The 24,844-nt window shown below is 44.3% G+C and overlaps 1 protein-coding gene across 3 annotated transcripts in view; it reads right to left on the minus strand.

Annotated features, from left to right (window-relative positions):
* Positions 1-24,844, minus strand: part of PRIM2 (DNA primase subunit 2) — a 357,737-nt gene that overhangs the window by 148,767 nt on the left and 184,126 nt on the right.

A 24,844-nucleotide genomic window follows, 5' to 3' on the forward strand; every position in this document is an offset into this window, starting at 1 on the left:
TCCACCACCCTCTATGCAACGTGACTCAGCTGCCCACCCGTTCTACAGAACCCCTGGTGCCCTTCTAAATAGGACTCAGACATTTCTTTTGCTTACTATTGCCACCTCCAAGCCAACGGTAAATATCATCTCTCTATATTTGATCTTCAAAGAATTCCAGCCCCAACCTTCCTGAGCTACAGACGCAGATTTACAGCCTCCTTGTGCCACCTCCATGGACTGTCCCCTCCATCAAGGACACTCAAAACCAAAACCACATTCGTCATTGCCCCTAAATTAAGAAGAAAATTCTGAATCTGTTTTTGTCAGTAGTGCTCTGACCTTTCATCACCAAACACCAATACCCAAATTTCCACTGTACTTTCTCTCCATCGTCTTCTCATCCACATCCACGCAGATGTTCCCACCACACTTATCTGCTCCTAAACACCATCAGGCGCTTAGGACCCCAACTCTTGTGCACAGGGTTCTCTCCACCTGGACCACCTGCCTAACCCACTCTTTCCACCCCAGCCTGAGCTAAGGAACCCTACTCATCTGTTAAGGCACATTTCAGTCTCTTGCTCCAGAACATCTGTTGTGCTTTCTTCAATCAGATGCCGCCTCTCCTTCTGCTGAACGGCACAACCACCTCTTCCAGAATGGAGACGGCTGCGCTCTGCCTGATGGCCTAGGGATTTGTTTCAGCTTCTCATCATACTAGCAGGTTTCCATATTCATGGCTGTCTCACTCACCTTTTTATCTTGTCCAGCATCCAGCTGATGACCTTGCAGATGGCAGACGATACATACTGGCAGGATTTTCAACAGGCCAACTGTTTTGCAAATCTAACAGACACACACACACACACACACACACACACACACACACACACACTTTAATATGCCGTCAGGTCTTTATCTGCAATCCCCCCAGCCATCCACGCACCATGACAAGGATGGAGGTGCACCTGAATGTCCTTTAAATGCCACATGTATATAGGACACCATATCCAGCTGTGAGAAAGAAAAGACTTTCTCCCCTGCAAGACAGTAATAAGAGCATTTTAGATTATGCCTAAAAGTGTATCTTTTAGAAACCTGCAAATTATCTCCACTCAGACAGGAAAAATCATTTGTTCTCTCTTGAGTAGAGAGAGACCTGAGAAACAAGATGAATCATGAAGAGGGTATGAATAAAACCAGTCAACATGTAACTCTTCCTATCCCTACTCTTCTTGAAAGAATTATTTTAAGTTTTGGTGTGTGTGTTAATGGCCACATCTGAGGCATATGGAAGTTCCTGGGCCAGGGACTGAATCTGAACCACAGCTGTGGCAATGCTGGATCCTTTAACCCACTGCACGGGGCTGAGGATTAAATTCTCACCTCCTCAGCAACCCAAGCTGCTGAAGTCAGATTCTTAACCCACTGCACCACAGCAGGAACTCCTTGATGCATTTTTTAAGCAGTTCACAAACACATCAATCAAGTACCTATGGTCAATAAAGCAATTTCAAATGTGTTTCTATATTAGAAAGAGAAGCACTTAATGCTCAGAATTATCAACTGACACTCAAATAAATCAGTTCAGATGACCTGTACTTCTCCACTTCTCCCAGTTTTACTGAGATATAACTGACATACAAAAGTTTAAGGTGTGCAGCATAATGATCTGACTTACACATATCACGAAGTGATGACCACAGTAAGTTTAGTGAATATCCATCACCTCATTGGGAGACAAAAGAAAAGAAAAATAACATGTTTTTCTTGTAATGAGAACCCTCAGGATTTGCTCTCTTAACAACTTTCATATAGAAGGTACATCAAGGTTCTATCTATCATGCAGTACATACACAACCACAGCATTATTTCTCCTACAACTGGAAGTTTGTACCTTTTGACCTCCTTCATCTAGGCCCCTCCCTGCCACTCCCTAAATGTGGTAATCCCAAATCTGATCTTTTTTTTTTTCTATGAGTTTGTTTGTCTCTTGGAAGAATAATTGGCTTACAACACTATGTTAGTTCCTGCTACACATTATAGTGATTTGGTGTTTCTATACATTATAAAAAGGACGACCTAGGAGTTCCCTATGGTGCAGGTTCAACCTCTGGCCTGGGAACTTCTACCTGACCTGGGCACACACACTCACACACACCCAAAAAAAAGGATAATCTATTCCTAATTCATAGACTTTCTTCGCATTTTCTGACCAGCTAGAAAATGTATATGGAATGACAACAACAAAAGTTTAATCTAGAATCCAGTCTGATGGAGCCTCTTCCTTCTCACAGGACAGTGAGTGAGAGCCACGCAAACTGACAGCCACTCACAGCTGGGGGCCTGCAGGGCACAGATGGGGACAGTGAGCAGATGATGGGCACTGCTAAGCTGTAGTCAGGTCTGTCCACCCCAGAGCAGATACAAATTCCAACCCCTTATCACTCGAGCTCACTTTCAAATTTACAGCTAAGATACATTCTCTCAAAGGGAAAATTAAGTAATACTAGTAGAGTTATGTTAATCTCTATCTCACCTGTTTTGGCAACTTGCTACAAAGTACAATATTTCATAACTTAAGAATCTAATAGAAAATAGCAGGACAAAGCAGTATGACAGTGGTGGAGAACACGGAGAAGGGTTTAAATGGCCTCTAGCAAGTTGCTTAGCTTCTCTGTGCCTTGGCTTCTCAATCTGTAAAGTGAGAAACCCCTGTGCTTCATGGGACCGTGGGTGTAAAACATATGTATATTATCTGGCTGATAGCAAATGACCAACACTAGCCACACTGTTATTTTATTATTGATCATTATTTATCTGAATTATCTGGTAATTTATCTGACTTATCACCAATGCCATGAACAAGGAATACTACACTAAAAGGTAAAGAGCTTTAGTGGGGTGTACAATGCTTACATTAAAAATACTACTTGGGAGTTCCCGTCGTGGCTCAGTGGTTAATGAATCCGACTAGGAACCATGAGGTTGCGGGTTCGGTCCCTGCCCTTGCTCAGTGGGTTAAGGATCCGGCGTTGCCATGACTGTGGTGTAGGTCGCAGACACGGCTCGGATCCCATGTTGCTGTGGCCCTGGTGTAGGCTGGTGGCTACATACAGCTCTGATTGGACTCCTAGCCTGGGAACCTCCATATGCCACAGGAGCAGCCCCAGAAAAGGGAAAAAGACAAAAATAAAAATAAAAAATAAAAATAAAATAAAAATACTACTTGTAGGAGTTCCCGTTGTGGTGCAGTGGAAACGAATCCGTCGAGGAACCATGAGGTTGCAGGTTCGATTCCTGGCATAGCTCAGTGGGTTAAGGATCTGGCATTGCCTGAGCTGTGCTGTGGTATATGCTGCAGATGTGGCTCAGATCTCGAGTTGCTGTGACTGTGGTGTAGGCCGGCAGCTGTAAGCTCCAATTCAACCCCTAGCCTGAGAACCTCCATATGCCGCTGGTGCAGTCCTAGAAAGAAAAGAAAAAAAAAAAAAAAAATACTACTTGTAATCACACACACACACTACCTGTTTTATGCTGACTTCTTCCACAGAAGGCATCATCTGGCTTTGAACAAAAAGATATTTCCTCACTTGAGCTTCCCTATCTCCACTCACTCACATGACTATAGCTTCCTGTCTATTATTCTACTCTTAAAAATTCAGGCACTTACTCTTTCACTACATGTCTCTTATTATTACAGTCGCTGCTAGTAGTATACGGCTTAGAGACATGCAAATATAAAAAACTGCATGTGAATGTAGTATTTTAAAAACACTCATTTAAAAATTGTCAACAAATGCTATATAAATGGAAGGCATTTTGGTTTCCTTTGAAAGAGGAAGCAAGGCTATTTTCTATGGATTTCAAATTTTAAAGAACACTTTTGACATTTGATGCTTTAATTCTGAAGATATCTTTACACTCTTTTAAAAGAAAATACAGGCTTCAAACTATAACTATGCAGCACTATTCATAAGAGCTAACACTGTCATTTAGGACAAAATTCTGAAAATCCAACTCATTCACAAGATTAGTAACTAAAATCTTCCCAGTTCCTCAGGATTTATTATAATGTTTTATTGCCTCTTTTTTTTTTTTTTTTCCTTTTTAGGGCCACAACTGCAGCACATGGAAGTTTCCAGGCTAGGGGCTGAATTGTAGCTGACCACAGCCACAGCAACACCAGATCCTTAACCAACTGAGAGACACCAGGGATCAAACCCACATCCCCAAGGATACTAGTCAGATTCTTAACCTGCTGAGCCACAATGGGAACTCCCTTTTATAAAGGTTTAAATCATATAATCATACTAATTTTTTTTATTTTTTTCAATGAATTTATCACATCACATAATCATACTATTTAAACTACATGATATTTAAATCAATGAATCAAGACGGCCTGCAGAATTTTTAGCAAAGAGCAAGATAAGTACACTGAACTTATCATCTTTCACAGCTAATGATACCACATTACAAATTCAATGGTACTGACAATGTGAATATTTTATATGGTATAATAGGAAATAACACTAACAAACTGGAAAGGATAGCATGCTAGCGATAAACTCTAAGTGGAGCAGAGGAATGCACTTCAAAGTATCCTAAAGAGCCTTTCTTCTGTGGACCATGGCTCACTCAAGTGCTACAACTGGTATTTATGCAACACTCATAAGAATACGCAGAAGCTATGCAGTCTCCCACCCATTAAACCTGCCTTTAACTTGAATTCCAGCTGAATTAAGTAGCACGTTATCACTGTTCATATTGGGTGGCTGAATGTACCATTTCTGAACATTTCTGTTAACGTGGCCTCTCACTAACTTTGTGGACAGTGTCATAGCAAGAGAGTGGTGGAGGGTGGGGAACAGCGTGGCTTCTCCCCTGACGCCCGCCCCGCCTCCCCAGGCCTGCTGAGTCCCCAGCACAGACCTGCTCGCAGGTTAGTGAGAGGCTCCAACCGGTGTTGGAAAGTGTTCATGGACCTTCCTGACACAGTGGCTGCCACCACCATTACCAATATTCCCCTTCCAAACTCCTTACGACAGCATCTGGACCACCTGCCACAGATGGACATTACTTCCAAACACATCCAAAGAAAAGACTGCACAGCAGCCTCAGTGAGTCACAAACACATACCCGTTTTCACATCCAAGTTTCTGAATCTGTACTTACAATGCCTCCTCTCCTTAAAAAAGGATGGATAATACTTGCAAATTTCTCAGGTGTGTGAAATCGAAATGAAATAAAGTTTCTGAGTAATTTGCAAGAAAGGTGTAATGAAAAACACTATAAATCCTTATTTTAAAACTCTTCTGAGTCAAAATGTAATCTTAAATATTTTCAGAGGAAAAAAATCAAGCAAAGCCTCACCGAGGAGCAGGCCCCTGACAAGGTTAGAAAACAGTTGCGTTTAGCAAAGACATCTTGGATTAGACATTCTTCACATGGAAAAAAATGGTGAAGTTACAAAAATTAAAGGAATCACCAGGGAAATGCCTGTCCCCGAATAGAATTAGACAGTGACAGAAGCTCAAGAGAAAAGAAGGCAACCTAATTCTGTTCATTTGTTTTGCTTGATTGTATTGTCTACGATCAAGGAAAACAGGAAGGAATATAGGAAGATGAAGCCAAAACAAAGAGCAGAGCAAAACTAACTTTTCAAGGGAAAACCCACCCAACTGGACCAGATACATGTTTTCATTCTTGGCTACACATTAGATTCAACAAGGAGCTCTTTTAAAACATCCAGGCCCAGCATCTAATTGCTCTAGGTGAGGCTGGAGGGGTTTTTGTGAAGCCCCAGGTGAGCCTATAAAGCACAGCTGGGGAGAGCACCGCAGAGTGGGCCTGGCCCAGTGCAGCCTGGGCGTGCCTGAGGGTGACAGACACCTGGTGGGCCAACACCTCCGACTTCCCCTCTTCATGGGGTTGTGGGTCAATTCCTCATCACCAGACCAGGAATCCTCCCAGTTATTGCTTCATCCTACAGGGCTAAACGGCTTCGGCACTGCACATTTAAAGCCAACCGGTAAGTTCTTACTTCATCAAGCACCTCTGATGAGACGCTAAAAGACGGGATGTGCTAAGGTATGCGATTCTTCTTCAAAAGGAGAATTCAGGTTTACTGAAGCAGCAAACCAAAAGCCTTTAATACAAAGCTGCAATTAATGGGTATTATAAATCATAGCAGTGCCTCTATGACTCCAGGTTTGTGGGATACGCTGCATGCAACGCAGTAATTCAAAAGAAAGTGGCCTCCCGCATAGAATTGCCTTTAGTGGAGAAAACCAATTTGATCCCAAAGAGGTTGGAAAGGAAGGCAGATAATTACACACACTTACCATACAACTGCTTCCTGTTTTCCAGAGCAAACTTTTAAAAGTATGCCTTTATTTTAAGCAAAATAATTGTTCTTGAATATCCTTTTTGATGTTTAATCTAACAGAATAGTAAGGCCAATTTTTCACATTTGCCTATTATATAATTAGTTATCTGGAGCCTTGACCATTCTAATATTTCATACTGGTTAAATTCCTCTACTCCCCCCGCCCCCCAAAGAATGATACATTAGGTAAAAGTGTTCCAACATAAAAATTCACATCAGGAAGGATTTGAAAGGCACCATTTTTGGCACAGATCGGGCAGAGCACCCTGGTAGGAACCCACTCAAGGCCAGCAGTCTGGCAATGTCTACCCCACACTTGACCTCCAGGCAGCAGGGAAGGCCAGCCCCCGGCAGGACTGGGCTTGAACAGAGACGCCCCTTCTGAGGTCCTTGTCTGCCCTCCCGGGGAAAATTCATACACGCAGCTCCAGGTACAGGTCCAGGTCTCTCCCTCTATCCTGTCATTTAACTGACCCTACTCACCCATCAAAGTCACTAACTGGCAGCTGACTCTGGAGTAACTCCAATTCAAGGTAGGCCATGCTTAAAGGTTTTAAATATAACCTGGTCAACAGGGACAGTTCTCCAGAAAAACTGCACATCCAGAACAAGTGCTCCCAAATAAATGCTACCATAAAACACCTTTATAATACTTGCATCTTTTCCAATGTTTGGCTTAAGCTTTCCTTTCTCTCCTACCTTGAATGAAATATGTAAAATTCAACTTTTCATATATGTAATAAACATTATCATCACATAAAGAAATTCTGTTACTAAAGTGTTGTGCTTAATTTTTTTCCAAGGAAAAGGTAACTGGATGATTCACCTGGTGCAGTTGAACTTCCTAGGTCCTTGCAGATGCGGAAGGACACTCCTGGCTTCTCCAGCCTCCTTCACAGCTGTGTAGCACCAACCACGCAGGCCTGCCCTGAGCTACTGGATCCCAGCATCCAGGGGACCACACCCACTCAGCAGAAGCCTAGAAAGAGAGCAGGGCCCCGTGCCCTCCCCATCCTTCCAGATTGTCTCCTCACTGTCCCCTTCTCTGACCCTCCTCCTCTCCCTTAATGGAACTTCTCTTACCAGTGTTTCTGCTCTACTCTGAACACATACAACCTCCATTTTCTCACTGCTTATCCCTCTCTAGAGTCTCTCTCTTCAGCCCTCTCTCCTCTTTCTTCCTCCCTCTCTCCACGCCCCCGCCGTGCCTCCCACCCAACTCTCCTACTCTCCCCCCATCTTCTTAGCACCTCCCTCCACTATGGGGTAGGTCACAGATGCAGCTTGGATCTGGCATTGCTATGGCTGCAGTGTAGCCCAGCAGCTGCAGTTCCAATTTGACCCCTAGCCTGGAAACTCCCATATTCCGCAGGTGCAGTCCTAAAAAGAAAAAAAAAAAAAAAAAAAAAGATGAAAAAAAAAAAAAAAAAAGCTAATATCTTACACTGTAAGACTGTGTCACCTGGGACCAACTCAATTACTATTATTAATATCCCAGGGACCTTCCCTTAGCTTACTCCCCATGTCACCACCCAAGGGTCTTTTCCAAACCAGGTGCTCCCTGGAGAAAGGCAAGATCTAAAATTCCAAGGGACTAGAAAAACTAGACTCTGGGTTTAAATTTTTTTTTTTTTTTAGGGCCACACCCATGGCATATGGAGGTTCCCAGGCTAGGGGCTGAATCAGAACTGTAGCTGCCGGCCTACACCACAGCCACAGCAACTCAGGATCAGAGCCATGTCTACAACCTACACCATAGCTCACGATAACATCAGATCCTTAACCCACTGAGGAAGGCCAGAGATCAAACCTGCATCCTCATGGATACTAGTCAGATGAATTTCCACTGAGCCACCATGGGAACTCCTGGGTTTAAATCTTTTTTTTAAAGCTGGAGTTCCCGTTGTGGCTCAGCCCCTTCACAACAACCTGACACAGTCTCCGTGAGGATGTGGGTTTGATCCCTGGCCTCACTCAGTGGGTTAAGGATCTGGCATTGCCCTGAGCTATGTGGTAGGTCACAGATGCAGCTCAGATCTGGCATTGCTATGGCTGCAATGTAGCCCAGCAGCTGCAGTTCCAATTTGACCCCTAGCCTGGGAACTCCCATATTCTGCAGGTGCAGTCCTAAAAAGAAAAAAAAAAAAAAAAAAGATTAAAAAAAAAAAGCTAATATCTTACACTGTAAGACTGTGTCACCTGGGACCAACTCAATTACTATTATCAATATAATTTTCTACCAATACTTTTACAAAAATTGAGTAGCGAGGATTAGGTTCTGATCTCACAGAACTAAGCAGGTGGTTGCATTCATCTCTGTAACTGCACCCTGGAAGGTACTGTTTGGCTTCCCCTTATTCAATCTGGGAAGTGTGAGTGAGGAGAAGGGAGCAGCAAGGAGGAGTAACTGAGGAGCCCAACACCAGGAAGAAAACATGGTCTTCATGGAAATCTAGAATCTAGTCACTATTTATTTGAACCATGAAAATGAAAGCACCAGACAACGGGCTGCAACCAAAGCCAAGGTAACTGAAATCCAGTAAGATTTTAAGACAATATATATTAATCCCACCAAACTAGTGTTGCTATCTGCTCACAGGGAGGCTATATGCAATTGTTTAATAAAGACCTCTTCCGGTATAAATTCTGAATGTCATTTAAAGATTAGAGCAAAACCCTGGGATTTCAGGTTTCCAAAGTCACCCTGAAATACATGTGTGAAGACTCAACACATTGTTCTACCAAAGCAGCAACACTCTAGTCTTAAGCTTTGTTAGAAATGACCTGAACATCATCCTTTGCCAAAAAAAAACAAACAAACAAACAAACACAAAAAAAACCTGCCCTCCTCTATCTTCTGCAAAGCAATTGGCCCCGTAAAAGCCCAAGCCAACTACAGTGTGATGGAATGCCAGTGAAGGGCCACCTGCTCTTGCCACAGCCCGGGAGGAAGAAAGGCAGCGAGAAGCAGGCTCTGCAGACGGAGCGGGGAAGCAGAAGTGCCTTCACAGGTTTGTAAGATGAGACTGAAGAGACAGAGGGAAAATGGAAGGCACTTTCAATGAGATGCCACCAGGCCCAAATTAAAGTCTACCCGCATTGTTTTAGGAAAGCAGAATTTACTGAACACTACTTGTCCAAAAGATACATATGTCCCTTGAGGTGAACCAGAGTGAAAGTGGAACGCCTTCTTTAAGAGGTCAGGGTAACTCAACCTACTCTGTTTTTAGCTTCCAAGGTGCCAGAAATTGACAGATAAAGGTCTCCAACAGTAACTGTACAAAAGAGCAAAATTTAGAAGGATGAGAGTACAGAAAGAAGTACGTTCAAATGTGGGCAGAGGACGTTAACAACCCTGTGTAGCTGGAGTCTCTTTAAGATTTAATAAGACACTTTGCTAGGTACCTAATAAGAGTATATATTTATTAATGAATTAGTACTATTTTCAAAAGAGAAATTAAAGTGTAAGTACAAATTATTGTTTTAAACACGTAGCTATAAACACATGGAAAACTGAGTACCCCTTCTGCTAAAATATTCACCATAAATTCAAGCCTCCGGCACAGGGCCCTGGCTGGCTCTCAGCACTTATTCCAAATCAAGGACAAAAACTCTTTTTATTTTCATACCTTGCATACAAAACAGCTTGTTTCTCCAAAAATCAATAAGTCAAATATTTGACTGCTCTAAACGTTCTTATTAGAGAATTCACATCACTAAGGTCACAGCGCTCTACCTGCTTTTTCCAGTTTTTCACATTAACAGTCAATATCAGCAGTTGGATTTTCCCAGGTTTAAATGTCACTCGTGGTTCTCACTGTAATGCTGACAAAGCCACACATGTGATTCAGGAGTTTTTACACTGAGGGTGGCCGTGGAAAATATCAATGGGTCAGCTGGCGCAACTCGGCATTTTCCCCTTTGAAAGCTTCCCTTCAGGGACCCAGAGCTAACGTGGGGGTGGAAGGGTCTCCGGGGGTGACTGTGTGCAGAGGAGCCTGCATGGTGATGACAGAGTCCCCATGACGATTTTACCCGTGGGAGGTCCCAGGCCAGTTTACCAACAAAGCTTCCATGAGCCTGGAGTCCAAGCCTGAGATCCTGAACAAAGCAAATCAATCCGAAAGAAACGAGAGAGCAAGTGAGGTCAGCCTCTCGATAAAAACAACGTGCACTTGGGCCCCAGACCTGCACGAGGAAATGGTTCTGCAAAACCCCTCATAAAAGAGAGATGCTGGTTCCACTAGACCCACCCACAGGCTTCGGCTGAGGGGCATCAGCCGGAGGAGCTGTACACTACAGGCTCCGCCCACACATTCGAGCAGGAAAAGTAACCGTAGAAGGATGTGCTTCTGGAGGTCAGAGAATAACAATGGGAAACATGGCACTGGTGACAGTCGGCACGCCAGACAAACATTAAAGCCCCCACCAGCCTCACCTCCCTTGCTTCCTCGGTAAGGAAATCGAGCCAGGACTGGTGCTCTTGCCACGGCTCCTCTGCGACACCGTCCTTAACCTGCAAACCCCAGACTGCCACCACACGCTGAGAGCACACATGTCCCAGACATGAGCACCAACGTGCAATAGAAGAAGGGACCAGAAACTAAGGAGCAGCGCGTGGCGGGATCGTCGTAGTACCTTTGATTAACAGCCTTCCTCCCAGTCACCTTCTGACTGACTGGAAATGTCCCCTCTTTTCTGAAGACTCCTCTCTAAGAGGAATCAGGTTATAAACTACTGACTCGGAGGGTTTTGTGAGAAATAATGCTTAGAGGGAAGAAAGCTTCTGGAGCCTGCCGGCTGACCCCCTACACCAGCTCCCTCACAGGAAGAAGCCAGGGCAGCTCCAGGAGGTAGGCTTTCTTACGCAGCAAAGCAAACACCCTCTACCACACAGCTGCCTACAGGCCAAGACCAGGTCACAGAGAAACCAGAGATGAACCCCAGACACAGCCGCACACCAGGGCTGGGCCACACATGCAAAAGGATCCTAACTGGTAACAAAGAGGCTAATTTCATTTATCTCATACCCATGAAGGTCTTTTGCTTTTTGTCACATAGAATAAAACATGAGTGCAAGTCGAGAATGTTAATTCAAAGTGTTTAGGACAACAGTTTGCTGAATCCAAGGACACCTTCGAACGGGACAGAAGCCACAATTCTAACAAAAGAGTTGTTCTGAAAGCCCACAATTGTTTTTTCATTCATTTATACAACATTCATCTTTTCATAACTCCATAGGTTTTATTTGAATCTCTCACCACATCCTTCTCTCATTTACCCAAAATGGCCATAAACAATCTATGTTTATCCAGTGCTATGGAGTGAAGCATCTCCTCCAAATTCACCTTCTGCAGCCCTAACGTAACCCACCTGGAGACAGGGTCATGCAGGTGAAGGGAGGTCACAGGGGAGGGGCCTAACCCAACAAGACTCACGGGCCACAGAAAAAGAAAACCCTTCCACCACCCCACCGACCCCAAGCCAGACAGGGGCCTCCTCAGGAATCTAGATGGTCTGCACTATGACCTTGCACTTCGCAGCCTCTGTGTCTACGAGAAAATTAACTGTTGCTGTTTCAGGTACCCCACGGCTGGTATTTGTTATGGCTGCCTCAGCTGACACAGATGCAGGGAGGAGCTCCCACACCTGTTCTGACTGATTCGGGCAAAGAGAATCAAGATGGCCACCTCGCAAGGAGCAGGCAGGAGCATCAGGCACCCCTTACTAGCATCTCCTTTGCAACCCTTTTGCTATGACTATCACCACCCTGCAGGAAAAGAAACGGGGTGCTAGAGGGCCTGGAGAGTAACAGACAGGGATCTGAACCCACACAGTCTGGTTCCAGAGTCCAAGCTTTTAAACACTACACTATAGCTTGTCTTTCACGTCACACTTTTTTACTCCATAATGTTTTAACTCCTCGCCAAGCTTTTCTTATCCTCCAGGCACTAGTCTAGGTGAATTGATTTCAATTGCTAGCATTTTTATGTGCATGCTATTCCAGAACTGGCTACTCCGATTCCATGAGGAGAGAAGAGGCACTGTGTCTGAGACATACTAACATTTGTGTATACAAATTCTTTTTGCATGAATTCCCCGTTATCTTATTAAAGGCATATACCCTCAAACCTCTCCAAAGGTGATCATGATTAGCAGAAGAAAACCACAGCAGCCCATCCTGACTTCTAGTATTTCTCCTCTTCTGAAAGCTGACATAGCCCGATTTCCCTAAGGGAGAAGCCACCCGGCAGGCTGAGGGCTCCGCCACACCACCGATGCATTCATAAATACTGAGGATGCACCTGCACATCTACCTCCTGTGGCCAGAAGCCGTCAGCGCGAAGATGATTTAGTACTAACTGCCGCGCCCTCGATGGTCCTGAACTGCAAGGTTTACCCTTCTCAGTAGGACGCAGCGAGCAGGCCAGCACATGAGGGCACAACCTGCTAACGCCAAACGCCAAATCAGCAGAGCGCTCACTTCCCAAGGCTTTCATGTAACACTTCGAGGCTACCCAGATGGTCCGCTGAGCCTTCCCACAGGTTTCAAATCTACACCCGGCCTTAGCCTTCTCTGTTCTCCCCTCCATTCCATGTGCATAACCAACCCTGACTCTCCCTCTCTTTCACAGATCACATCATACTTAAATACTGACTTTCAACTGTCTCGAGATGAGGGACTTGTAGCTTCCTTGATTCGAATCCCGCAGCAACGAGGTTCATTTTTCTTCTCGGTGTCATTAATCAATAAAGGCGCTGACAAGAGAGCCACTCAGCTGAGCTGGAGCATGGCTCAGGTAAAACTCAGGAGTTGTCAGGCTTCATAAAACAGATCTTACCCCAATAAAACTTGGTTAAGGAGTCCTTCGGTATTTTTCATAGAGAAAAATCCAAGAGCAAGGAAAACACTGCTTAGAAACAGTCTCATAAAATTAATAATATTACTTCTGCAATAAATCAAACCCATAGAGAGATTTCAGAAGTTATACCTAGAAGTCAACCTTAAAGTTCAATTTAAAGGCATTAAAAAAAAAAAGTAAAATCAAGCTGACAGCCATAAGCCAGGCCTATCAAAAGACCTAAATCGGTCAACTCTTAAAAGACACTCTTTTAAATGACAGAGGTTTAAATTCAGAGGATACAGTATTTAACCTTCTCAAGAAGACAGAATTTAACAAGCATTAGGGAATAAGACCCTGCCAGTAGTTTTCAAAAGCACGGTCGTCTGTGAAATCTCAGAGACCCCTCGGTTTTCAAGGGGAGCCTACTGAGCCCTGGATGTACTCCGGACTTCCTGGGGGCTCTCCACGGCCCGCCCTAAACTATCACGAAAGCAAGCATGCCAGCAAATCCACCAGGTGCCTAAATTTTCTACCGGCAGCAAGCAGCCAGCAGCAGGAACCTTTCTAGACGCACCTGCCCTCTGCTGTCTAATGAGCTCCTTTCAGCTCTAATTACGAACAAAACTTACTACTTCTTTAGCTGCAAATTTGAGAAACAGAGCCCCCAGACAGTTTGAGGAGCCCAAGAGAAGCCACTCACACTGGTCTGCTACTGTCCCGGAGCACAGCATCTCTGCCCAGGGGGCAGCAGGGAGAACCCTCAGTGCAAACAGGGTGGGGGAGTCCCTCGGTCTGCCCCTCAGCCCCTCTTCTGCCCTGTTCACTTGCAGGGGGACTCACTTTATTCGCCAGCTTGGCTAGGCGAGATGCCCAGCTATTTGGTCAGACACTAATCTAGATGTTTCATGGATGTGATCAACAGTTACAGTGGGTGACTTTCAAGAGATCACCCTGATGATGTGGGTGAGCCTCAGTCAGTCAGTCAAAGGCCTCGGGAGCAGAAACAAGCTTCCTGGAGAACAAAGTACTCTGCCTCAAGACTAGTCGAGAAATCCTGCCGCTTTCCAGTATGGTGGCCTGCCCTGTGTATTTCAGACTAAGACTACAACCTCATCTCTGCCTGAGTTTCCAGAAGGTCAGCGGACAGATCCACCCCACGGGTTTCAAACCTGACAGCCCTGCCCCCCTCCCCACTGTGAACCATTCCTCCATCTCCCCCTCCCCACCCGCCTCCAGAGCATCCTCTACTAGGCTTGTCTGTCTGAACAGTCCAGCCTGACATAACCTATTTTAAGTACTGGGTTCAGGAAATATATAGAAAATCACTAGGGCAGAAAAGAGTCTTCAGATACCAATAAAGCAGAGCACTTTATACTTTTTTTGCAAAATAGGCTATACTTTTTAATCCCTGTACACTTTTGAGTAAGTTATTATAAACATTTTAACCAAGCACAAATGATACATCAACTACAGCTTTACAACTTTTTTTTGAGTCCCTTTATCCCATTGAAAAAACACACTGTATACTGAAAGGTTATACTGGGTGTCAGTGAAAAGACAGAGGCATGTGCTCGGGGATTTCAGCAGGCATCAATGATCCACTGCTGTGTAGCAGCTCTCAGGTGCATCTCCACGCTGCGCCTGGGGCCCGGCGTCCAGATATGCAAAGCAAGGCAGCCCCAGAGCTGGGTATCTCAAGGCGGCAGCCAAGCCAGTGCATGATCCCATCTGGGGATGGGAGAGGTGGCAGGACTGCCGGGCTGGAGCCACAGCTCCCCCACAGAGGACCACCCTGAGGGCCGAGTCCTCATCATCGCCCCATGTGAGCAGAGCAGGAGCGAGGAGGAGAGGGAGCACCAACACGCTCCAGACACTCCACCCCCAGCCAGGCACACCCCACCTCCTAGGAGCAGCATCATCAAAGGGCTTCCAGAAACACTCCTGAAAGGATTCCTCCAGCTGAGCTTTAACCGCCCTTTGTCTCTCCTCCTTCCAACCTTCCAACCACCCTTTGTCTCTCCTCTCCTTATTGCTGGGATGAAGGATCCATTTTCTCTTTCTATCCTAAAGGCTCCAAACGTGCAGACCTGTGAACTGGCCGCTTCCCCTCAGACTTGACCCAGCCAACCTTCACCGTTTGTGCTCTGGGTTTTCTCGCTTCCCCTCCAGGCACAAGTTCAGCTGGTCCGTGATCTCGCATGGGAGCCTCACCCTCTGGAGCTCGGGCAAAGCACAGGTCACCAGAACTCCTGCACCTCCTTCCTCGTGCCAGTGCGGCAGGCCAGCCTCTGTCGGAGAGGCTGTGGGTGTGACCCGACCACTCGCGGACAGGAGCTTCCCTCTCAAGGGTGTAGACACAGTGGTACTGGGCCCCACTTGGCTCAGTTACAAACCCAGCTGACTTTTCACTGCAGTAGGAACCCATCATTTATGAAAAACATCACTTATAAGAGCATCCTAGACTTGCTTCAGAAGGAAATCCTTAAACTGGGGCTGAAAAGGTGCACTTTAGAGCATTTTATCCAATTCCTAACCTCACAAATGATTCTTTTCAACTAATCAATTAATCCCTTTTAAGCAACACTATAAACAACTCACCTGATGGGGAAGCCAAGTGGAGGGAAAGGAAGGGGAGCTGACCCTCGCTGGTTCTCATGCTGAATGCCACACTTGGAGTTCCCTTCGTGGCTCAGTGGTTAACAAACCTGACCAGGATCCATGAGGATGTGAGTTCAATCCCTGGTCTGCTCAGAAGGTTAAGGATCTGGTGTTGCCGTGAGGTGTGGTATAGGTCACAGACCAGGCTTGGATCCCACATTGCTGCGCCTGTGACCTAGGCCGGCAGCTGTAGCTCCAATTCAACCCCTAGCCTAGAAACTTCCGTATGCCATGGGTGAGGCCCTAAAAAGCAAAAAATCAAAAAATAAAATGAATGCCACACATCACATCACAACTGTAAGGTAGGCATTATTACCTTCATTTTCCAGATGAGGAAACCCAGCGGATGGGGACTTAACTCATCCCACATCACACAACTAGCAGGGTTAACACTCAAGCCCAGGTGTGCTTAGCTCCAAATTCCATCGTGTTAAGTAAGCTTTTGCTGGTGGTAACATATCCAAAGTGTCAGTGACCTACCCCATGACACGTTTGCCTTCTGTTCATACTAACTGGACAGCGAAGGCTGAGTCGAGCTCAGCCCAGGCTGCAGGCCTACCCCACACGTCTGCTCACGCTGGGAATCAAGCATGAGGCGTACCCAGCTACAAAGAGTTCTAGTCGAATCACACAAACCACATCCCAAGCTTCTGCTCAGAGCTGGCCTACTTCATGTCTGCACGTGCTCCATGGGCCCAAGCAAGGCAAGCCTTACCACGGGCGAGAGTACACTTTGCCTCCTGGAAGTTACCAGATGTCGCCTGGCCAAGGACATGGATTGTCTCCCAGGAAAAGCATGTATTCCACATGGCAAGAAAAGTGACGTGAGCAGCCGCCAGCTGAGGGGCCAATTGCAGTGGTCACTTGTGCGTCCCCCCAAATAGCTGCGGTTCTCCTCAGGGCACAGGGAGGGGCTGGACGTCGTCATCCCGGGAATGCCACGGGTGCAGGGAGCTTGCTTCCGTCCACGAAATATGAACCAGTAAGAGGTTACTTTTGGGTGAAAACTGCATAAGCTGGTGCCATGGTGGGCACCTGATTTCTGACAATGCTTCAAATGCTGAGCACAGCCTGGTTCCTTGAATGAGGACCACATGGGGCGCAGCCCCCAACCAATCCGTGACGAACACAGGCAGCATGAACAGGAAAGTATGCTGACCACTCCTCTTACCTCAGCATCAATTTGCTCATTCTGACTAATATACATGTCAATGAGATGGTCTCCCTGGGGAATGTAAAGCAAGAAAGACAAAGAACTGGGTGGTGAGCAATGCATGACAGAAGCTCAGGCTGAATCTCACACTTTATAAGAAGCCACAACTAACTTAGGAGTAAGAAGAGGCTAAGAGACATAACAAGGAGGGACAAAGGAGAAGATGATGAGTCAGTGTGTGGTCAGAATTCTAAAAACAGAACAGAACACAAAGAAACTGACACACGGGCGCGCGGGGGGGGGGGGGGGGGACGAGGGACATGGCTCTCGAGTGCTCCGCCCCAGTGCTGCCCTTTCAGCACAGCTCTTGGGCCCTTCTCGGGATGAATCATTCCTGAACCCTGTTTTCCTTAGAGCCCAGGTAAGGCTTCAATGAACAAGATGGGAGCACATGAAACCTGCCAGATGCTCTAAGGAAAAATTCTATGGTGAACCCAATCACAGAATCAAGATTCCCTTCCTAAAATAATCAATAAATGGCTTTCCTATATCAGGCCTCATTAAGGTAATGTTCACAAGTAATCAAAAATATTAAATATATACATTTAACATAAACTCATTATCTCCTACTAAATATCATTCGGGTAAATGTAAGAAAAATGGAGAAGTAAGGCAGAAATAAGACTTTCCCAGAATTAAGATGCTAAAGCAAAGAGAAACAGCATGTCACCTTCCTAAAAAGTGCTCTTATCTGTAAAGCTAAGGAGAGATTCTTTTACAGACACATGCTGATCTTGTGTAACTTCCAAAGGAAGCTTTGGGCATAAGAAAGTACTCACCACAGTACAGGGCTCAGTACTAGAATTCAATAAATACTAGCTTGCCTGACTGATCATATAAGTCACTGGGGAAAGTATTTACTCCTTAAATCACTTTACTCTTTACTCTGTGAATCACTGAATTCATACTTCAGGTCCTGGACAAAAAGCTACCGGTTTTGTGCTGCCATAAGGCTCAAAACTTCTATGCTAAGACTTTTCATAGGGAAGAAGCAAAAAGCATTAAGTCTTTTTTTGTAAATTCAAACAGTAAATTGCCCCAGTGGATAACTACACAAAATAAGTTTCCAATAGGTTTGGATTTTAGACACTGAAAAGAACTGATTACCAAAAAGTTGTAGTGATTGTTTCAACTGCATTTTTACAAATTAATAAATTTAAAGCTGCTAACTTTTTGAAAGTTATTTACAATCTGTATGTTGTCTATTACTTAAATCTTCTTTCTGTGTTTAATTTAGCTGGGATGACAGATAGGAAAGTAGCAAAATTTACACTTAATTGATTTTTAAAGATTGGATAAATTTTCACCTTTAAGTGACAGGCTCTCTAGAATGACAAGTAATGTGACAGGTAAAAGTAAATGAAATAAAACTTGAATTACCCTTGTCATCCATCTTGTTCCATCGTGTAGTAAATCTGGCTTGAGAGTGACATGTTCTGAATTTTACTGTTCAAGCACTAAATGAACCTGTCTCTTCCACAACGACAGCTCTAGCACAGCAGTGATACAAACCCTCGTTTTAATTAACCTAATGGTCTATTCACTGATCATACTTGGAGGTCTACTTCATTACCCTAAATTAACATTTTCTTTCCATTAAAGTTGCGCATAATAAAAAAAGACGCTGCTTTCATGTGTGGTTTATAACACATTTAATCTATAGTGCTCCTTTGCTTAGTGATTACAAGCACTTAAATGCTCTTTGAAAAGCACTTAGAACTACTAGCAGCCGGATGATTTATTTACTCCTCTGCAGGGAGGGCCATTAATAAGGAGAATAAAAATGCAATATTTCAAGAATAAAAATATCTATTCATTAGCTCAATGAAAGCCATTCTAAGAAAGGTGTTGACTGATCTCATTTTAAAAGATGTGATGGTTCTCCTAAAGTAAATGGGTTTGTATTTACATAAAATAATTGAATAATTCTAGCTGACACATTTTGTCATTTTATTCTCCTTGCAATTAGAAGATTTAGTTTCTCAAGTTTAGAGTCAAACATAAGAACAACAATAAAGTTATTTTAATTGTTCTAGAGGACTGCTGAAAGCAAATGTTTGCCAATTTAATGAGAAATTATTTGATCATAATTCTTTGATATAAATTCAGCACCTAAGGCTAAATTGTCAACTCTTAGAGAGAAATTAACACATATATCAGCTCATTATTGTTTACTTTCCAAATTAATCCCTGTTGATCAAAATGAAGGCATAAACCTCAATTTGATTTAAAGATGGCTTAAATTTTTTTCACACAATCCCAGGTTTAAAACATATCCTCTAAAGTGTTAACAGGCAAAAGTGCACCCTTAAGGAGTTGCTGCTGTGGCACAGTGGCTTAAGAATCCAACTGTAGCAGGTCCAATCCAACTGTGGAGGTGTGGCTTTGATCCCTGGTCCCTCTCAGTGGATTAAAGGATCCAGCATAGGTCACAGCTGCACTCAGATTCAACCCCTGGCCTGGGAACTTCCACATGCTGCAGGTGTGGCCATAACATAAAATTAAATTGTTTAAAAGCGCACCCTCTGCATTCTCTCTCTCCTCCCATCTGGCCCCCACTCTGAAAGTAAATTTCAGGATTTACTTTCAGAAACAATGCCGATGCCTCAGAGAAATCATCAATATTAAACATTCTATTTGCATTACCTGGTATTATAAAAATTCAAAATTTTATGATTTGAAAATTTTGTTATCTTATAAAAGTTATTGGATTTAAAAGTAATCTGTTTTGCTTAAAACCTCTTGCCAGGAACACATCTGGTGTTAGATTTTTCTAAAGATATTTCCATAATGCATTGTCTCAATAAACAGTCTTAAAGGTTTATTACACTTTCAAAAGTATTTGCTGGAGTTCCCACCATGGCGCAGGGAAAACGAATCCGACTAGGAACCCTGAGGTTGTGGGTTCAATCCCTGGCCTTGATCAGTGGGTTAGGGATCTGGCATTGCCATGAACTGTGGTTTAGGTCACCGACTTGGCTCAGGTCTAGAGTTGCGATGCCTGTGGTACAGGCTGGCAGCTACAGCTCTGATTCGACCCCTAGCCTGGGAACCTCCATATGCCTCGGGTGCTTAAAAGAAAGAAAGAAAAAAAAAAAAAAAAATACTTGCTATATGTTTAAAGGTGGTATTTTTTCTTTCAAATTAACTTCAGAAAACTGAACACTGATTTGGTTATTTCACTTTCCAGAAGAAAAAGAAACAAATGACAGAAATACTTCAAGATGAACCAGTCCCAAAATTAAACTGGGAAGCCTGGAATAGTTTTGCTATCTACTGGAGTAACAACAAAACAAAAGCCATGCATTCCAACTATTTTTCTTTAATGATTAATAAATGAAACTATTTTTATCAAAACATATATGACTTTTGAGTTATAGTCCATTTAAAAAGAAGTTTTCCTAATTCCCTAACATTTCCTCAATCTGGAACAATTCATTTGAAACAAGTTCTTTAAAGAAACTACTGCCGAGAAATGCAATTTAACAGTCTCCCAAAACAACACACTTTCAACCTATGACTTCTTTCTGCCGTGCTTCTTTGGCCTTCCATTAGAATGTCTGACCTTATCTCTCCCGAGGCAACTTTATGTCCATCTGTGCTCCTGGGAGATGCTCTGCTGCAGTTATGTCAGCGTGATTATTATCTCCCAGTGCTGACTTCATCCATCCCACTTTCCCGCACAGTGCCCCATGCCAGTCCCTCAGGAACGCCCGCCTTCCCCGCCTCTCCAACTCCCCCAATTCTGCCCATCTTCAGGACATAGCTAACACATCTCTTAGCTTTGGACCTAAATCTCTAGAAACGTATTGCCACATAAGGTGTTCGTTGTGCTTCAACTGCCTCACATGCGTCGGTTCTGTGAGCAGCTGTGTGAGAGCAGCTGAGACCAGGGTTAGCACCACATGCTACACCAGAGCCATTACCTCCAAACTCTACATGGACACACCTGAATACACCAGCATACATCAGTCCCAGAGCTGAAAAAAAGGTTGAGAGGTCCAGCCCTGAAACAAAAGCACCAACACCAGTCCCAACTGTCACATACCCTCCATGTCTACAGACTACAGAACCAAGCAGAAGGCTAGTGGCTGTGAGACCTCAGCCAGGGGAGGCCTCCGAGAGTTCTCAGTGAGAGGGCTCTAGGGCTGGACCCTGCTGCTGCTCCCTGGAGGAGCCACACCCGGACCAGCATCTCCTTGCACCCCAAGATCTGACCACCCTTCACTTCCATCAAGGACTGGTAGGTGCAGCCCGGTAAACAAGCAAATGGTACCCTGGTGGGTACTAGGATAATACACGAGAAGTGGAGGTGGCCAGCTGAGGCTGGACTCATCCTGAGGGAGGTGTAAGCAGATCCTATTCCCAAATACCTACTCCAGGAAAGCAGCAAAGTCCTGTGCAGAAATTTCAAGTTTAAGGGCTGCTTAACCAACAGCCTTGGACTGAGCCCCATTAATAACTGACTAGTTATTTCTGGTGGTTCCACCTACGCACCTCATTGCCGGTGTCCGGCAAAGCAGCCCCCTTATAAGCCCAAATAAATGACTGTATTCTAATTCTTCTCTCTAGATACTGACAAAACCCACCACCCACTTTACATGTTCCACTACTTACCTTTCAGACACTGCACATGTAAACAGACTTTCATCAGAGGTTAGAAATGAAGAGTAAAATCTCATCTGATCTTAGCCTCCATCTCTTCCATCCTCCAGGTTAAATGGTTACTATCCATTTTATAGAAGGCACAACTACTTCATGAAATTGCTAAGACTGACCCTAGAACTGCAAATGTACAGTACTGATAAAAAAAAATGAACTTAAGACATACACAATTCAACATTTTTTTATCCAAGTATTCAAGAAACAAAAAAATTTTCTTACGGATTTTTTTTTTTTTTTTTTTTTTTGGCTTTTTTTAGGGCTGCATGAGGAGGTTCCCAGGCTAGGGGTCAAATGGGAGCTACAGCTGCCGGCCTATACCACAGCCACAGCCACACCAGATCCGAGCCACGTCGGCAACCTACACCACAGCTCACAGCAATGCCAGATCCTTAACCCACTGAGCAAGACCAGGGATCGAACCCGCAACCTCATGGTTCCTAGTTGGATTTGTTTCCGCTGCACCACGACAGGAACTCCTCTTACAGCTATTTTTAATGAATAAATATACTGCCCTAAGTGCTATGAAAGCTGAAGTTATGATCACTATTCCATGAAGATTATTTTGTGAACCTCAGCTGTTCAGGATGAAACTGACTGACTTTACCCTCAGCTCTACAGGTAAAGTAGGAACAGGCCTGAACCAATCAGCGTAATCTCACCCCCACCCCCTGCAACAGTCCTGGATTCTGGGATGAACACATGACCTGAGTTGGTCCAATCAGCATAAAACCAAAATGTTTTCCTTTCTGAACCATGTGGTAGGTGGACGTGAAGCCTGGAACCACTGCAGCCATTTTGCTAACACGAAAGAAGCTACCCAAGGTCAAAGCTGACAGAGAGAGAACAGAGCCAAGAGAATCACAAAGAAATGAAGCCAGAGCCTTGGCCTAAGGCCACCCAACTCTGGGTTTTGTCAGTTATACGATCAGATACACTCTCCTTGTTCAAGCTATTCTGAGGCAAGTTTTATGTTACCTGCAACCAAAAAGAAGCATTGCTTATCATTTTGAGGCATGAAAAAGAGCAGTAGGAACAGAGTAAAGGAACACAATGGACTCCTCTGATCCTTGAGGATCAGATGCTAACGTTTTGACCAGAGGAATTTTCAGACAGTGCTGGCTAGGGCTTTGAGGCGTGAATATCAAGAAGGGACTCTCTGTCTGTGGATGCAGAGGAGCTGGAACTGAAGAGCTGTAACGCCGCGGCTGAGCCTCCCCCCCACCATCAGAAACGAGCCCAGACCCGCAGCAACTCTGCTGCAGAGCATGAGGCTGGGGGAGAGCCAGCTCATTCTCTCTAGTGGGCAAAAATTCCAGCCCCTCTGGTCAAATAATGAGAGCTTGACCCTCTGCCCTGTGCAAACAGGAGCCAGGACCAACCACAGGAATGAGCAAGTACCTGGGGTTCTCAGGCCGCAACATCGAGAAGAATCTCAAAAATAAAGAAACTCTCAAGGAAATGTGGCAGGGCTGAGGGTAACATCTGGGAAACGTTAAAGAATTCGAATTTTTCTTCCTTTCTGCTGCCAGCACAGACGCGTTGGCATAGCAGCTGGGGTAGCCACAGACACCACAGAGAGGCAGCCCCGGGCCAGGCAAGGCAGTGGCAGGGACTGGCACAGCAGTGCAGCGGGTAGGCAGGCCTGCCTTCTGCAAGTCACCTTTGATTGAACAAATAAGACACTACATTAAGGATAGTGGGGGCTGTGTTTCTCACTGCCAGAGAAAGTAGTTACAAAGAAAGAACTCCAAGATGCTTAGTTCGAACTGAAGGTATTATTTCATTACATACACAAACAATACACAGAGATGGATATAGAAACATTTATAGATGTACATATATGTGCATGGGGGGAGGGTTCTATCTCCAGATAGGATCTCATTTTCTTCAATTACAAAAACAGAGGGCTACCCTAGAGTTACCCTGAATCCCTTCCAGCACTAGAACGTTGGCAAACACAAAAATGCCCACCTCTTCCAATCTGCCTAAAGCTACTGCAAAGTACACTTCAGAAAAACATGTCATAACAGTTAGAAATTAGACAGTCAACGGGAGAAAGGAGAATTATCAGTTATATCTACCACACAACACACACCATGAAGTCACGCCTTATAAATGTTCACCCTCTAAGTGCTGTTAGAGTTTAGAAAAACTGCCACCTTAGCAAATAATTTCTCTTAATGCTAGAAAGCCCTAACATGAACATCACTCTGCTTCAAAAGGGGCAGGGAGGACTACCATGGACAGAAAGCTACGCTCCAAGTTATTTCACTTCTACTTTACCCCCGAGATGAAATGTTAAATATTTAAAAATCAGAATGCATAACATGCAGAGAGGAGCCAAGCAAAAGCAATTAAAATTGTGAAATATTAATTTTAGCTTTTGCTTCTTATAACCTTGATAAATACATCAATCAAAATGTTAACTTTTCTGCTAAAACAAAAGTACAAAATGCCCTCGAAAAATGAGTGCATCCGTGAACTCTTCTGCCCTGCTTTACAAACCATGCCACTCCCATGAGTAACAGAGACACATTTAACTGTAGACACCACAATACCAGGACTCTTATTCCACTAATGCGCCTTTCAGGAAATATATTTGTAAGTCGCTGCCTGCCACGTGACCAGACAAGATTATGTATGGCCACCATTCCCAACACTATCTATGAAGCTACTTGGACGGACTGTCTGGGTCACCCACAGTTTTTAAATATATGACTAATGAACCAAAATTCCATGTAAATTAACCATTAATAGCACCAGCAAGTAAAAGTATTACACCAACAGCAGGACCAAAATGATTGGTACACCTGCCACTGGATTACATGAAGTGACTAAAGTGGGCAAGGGGCTCCTCCAAATCTGCCCCTGGAGAAAAGAAATGCTTCTCTAGCTCTCAGGGCACTTCCACATGCTGCTTCCCAGGGCTGTTTACCTTTTTAGTATCTTCCTCTGACCCCTTCCTTCTAAATTCCTGCAGAACTTATATCTATTAATCACTCGTTACATCCTGTGTATTGTCGTTCCATGTGTTGTGAATCCTTTAAGAAATAATAGTATCAGTCTCTTCAGCTAGATCTTAAACCCATC

Source organism: Sus scrofa, chromosome 7 (genome assembly GCF_054392235.1).
Source record: "Sus scrofa isolate SSC_HxYL_T2T_F1_AM1 chromosome 7, Sscrofa_HxYL_maternal_Yorkshire_Landrace_v2.0, whole genome shotgun sequence".
Classification (NCBI taxonomy): Eukaryota; Metazoa; Chordata; class Mammalia; order Artiodactyla; family Suidae; genus Sus; species Sus scrofa.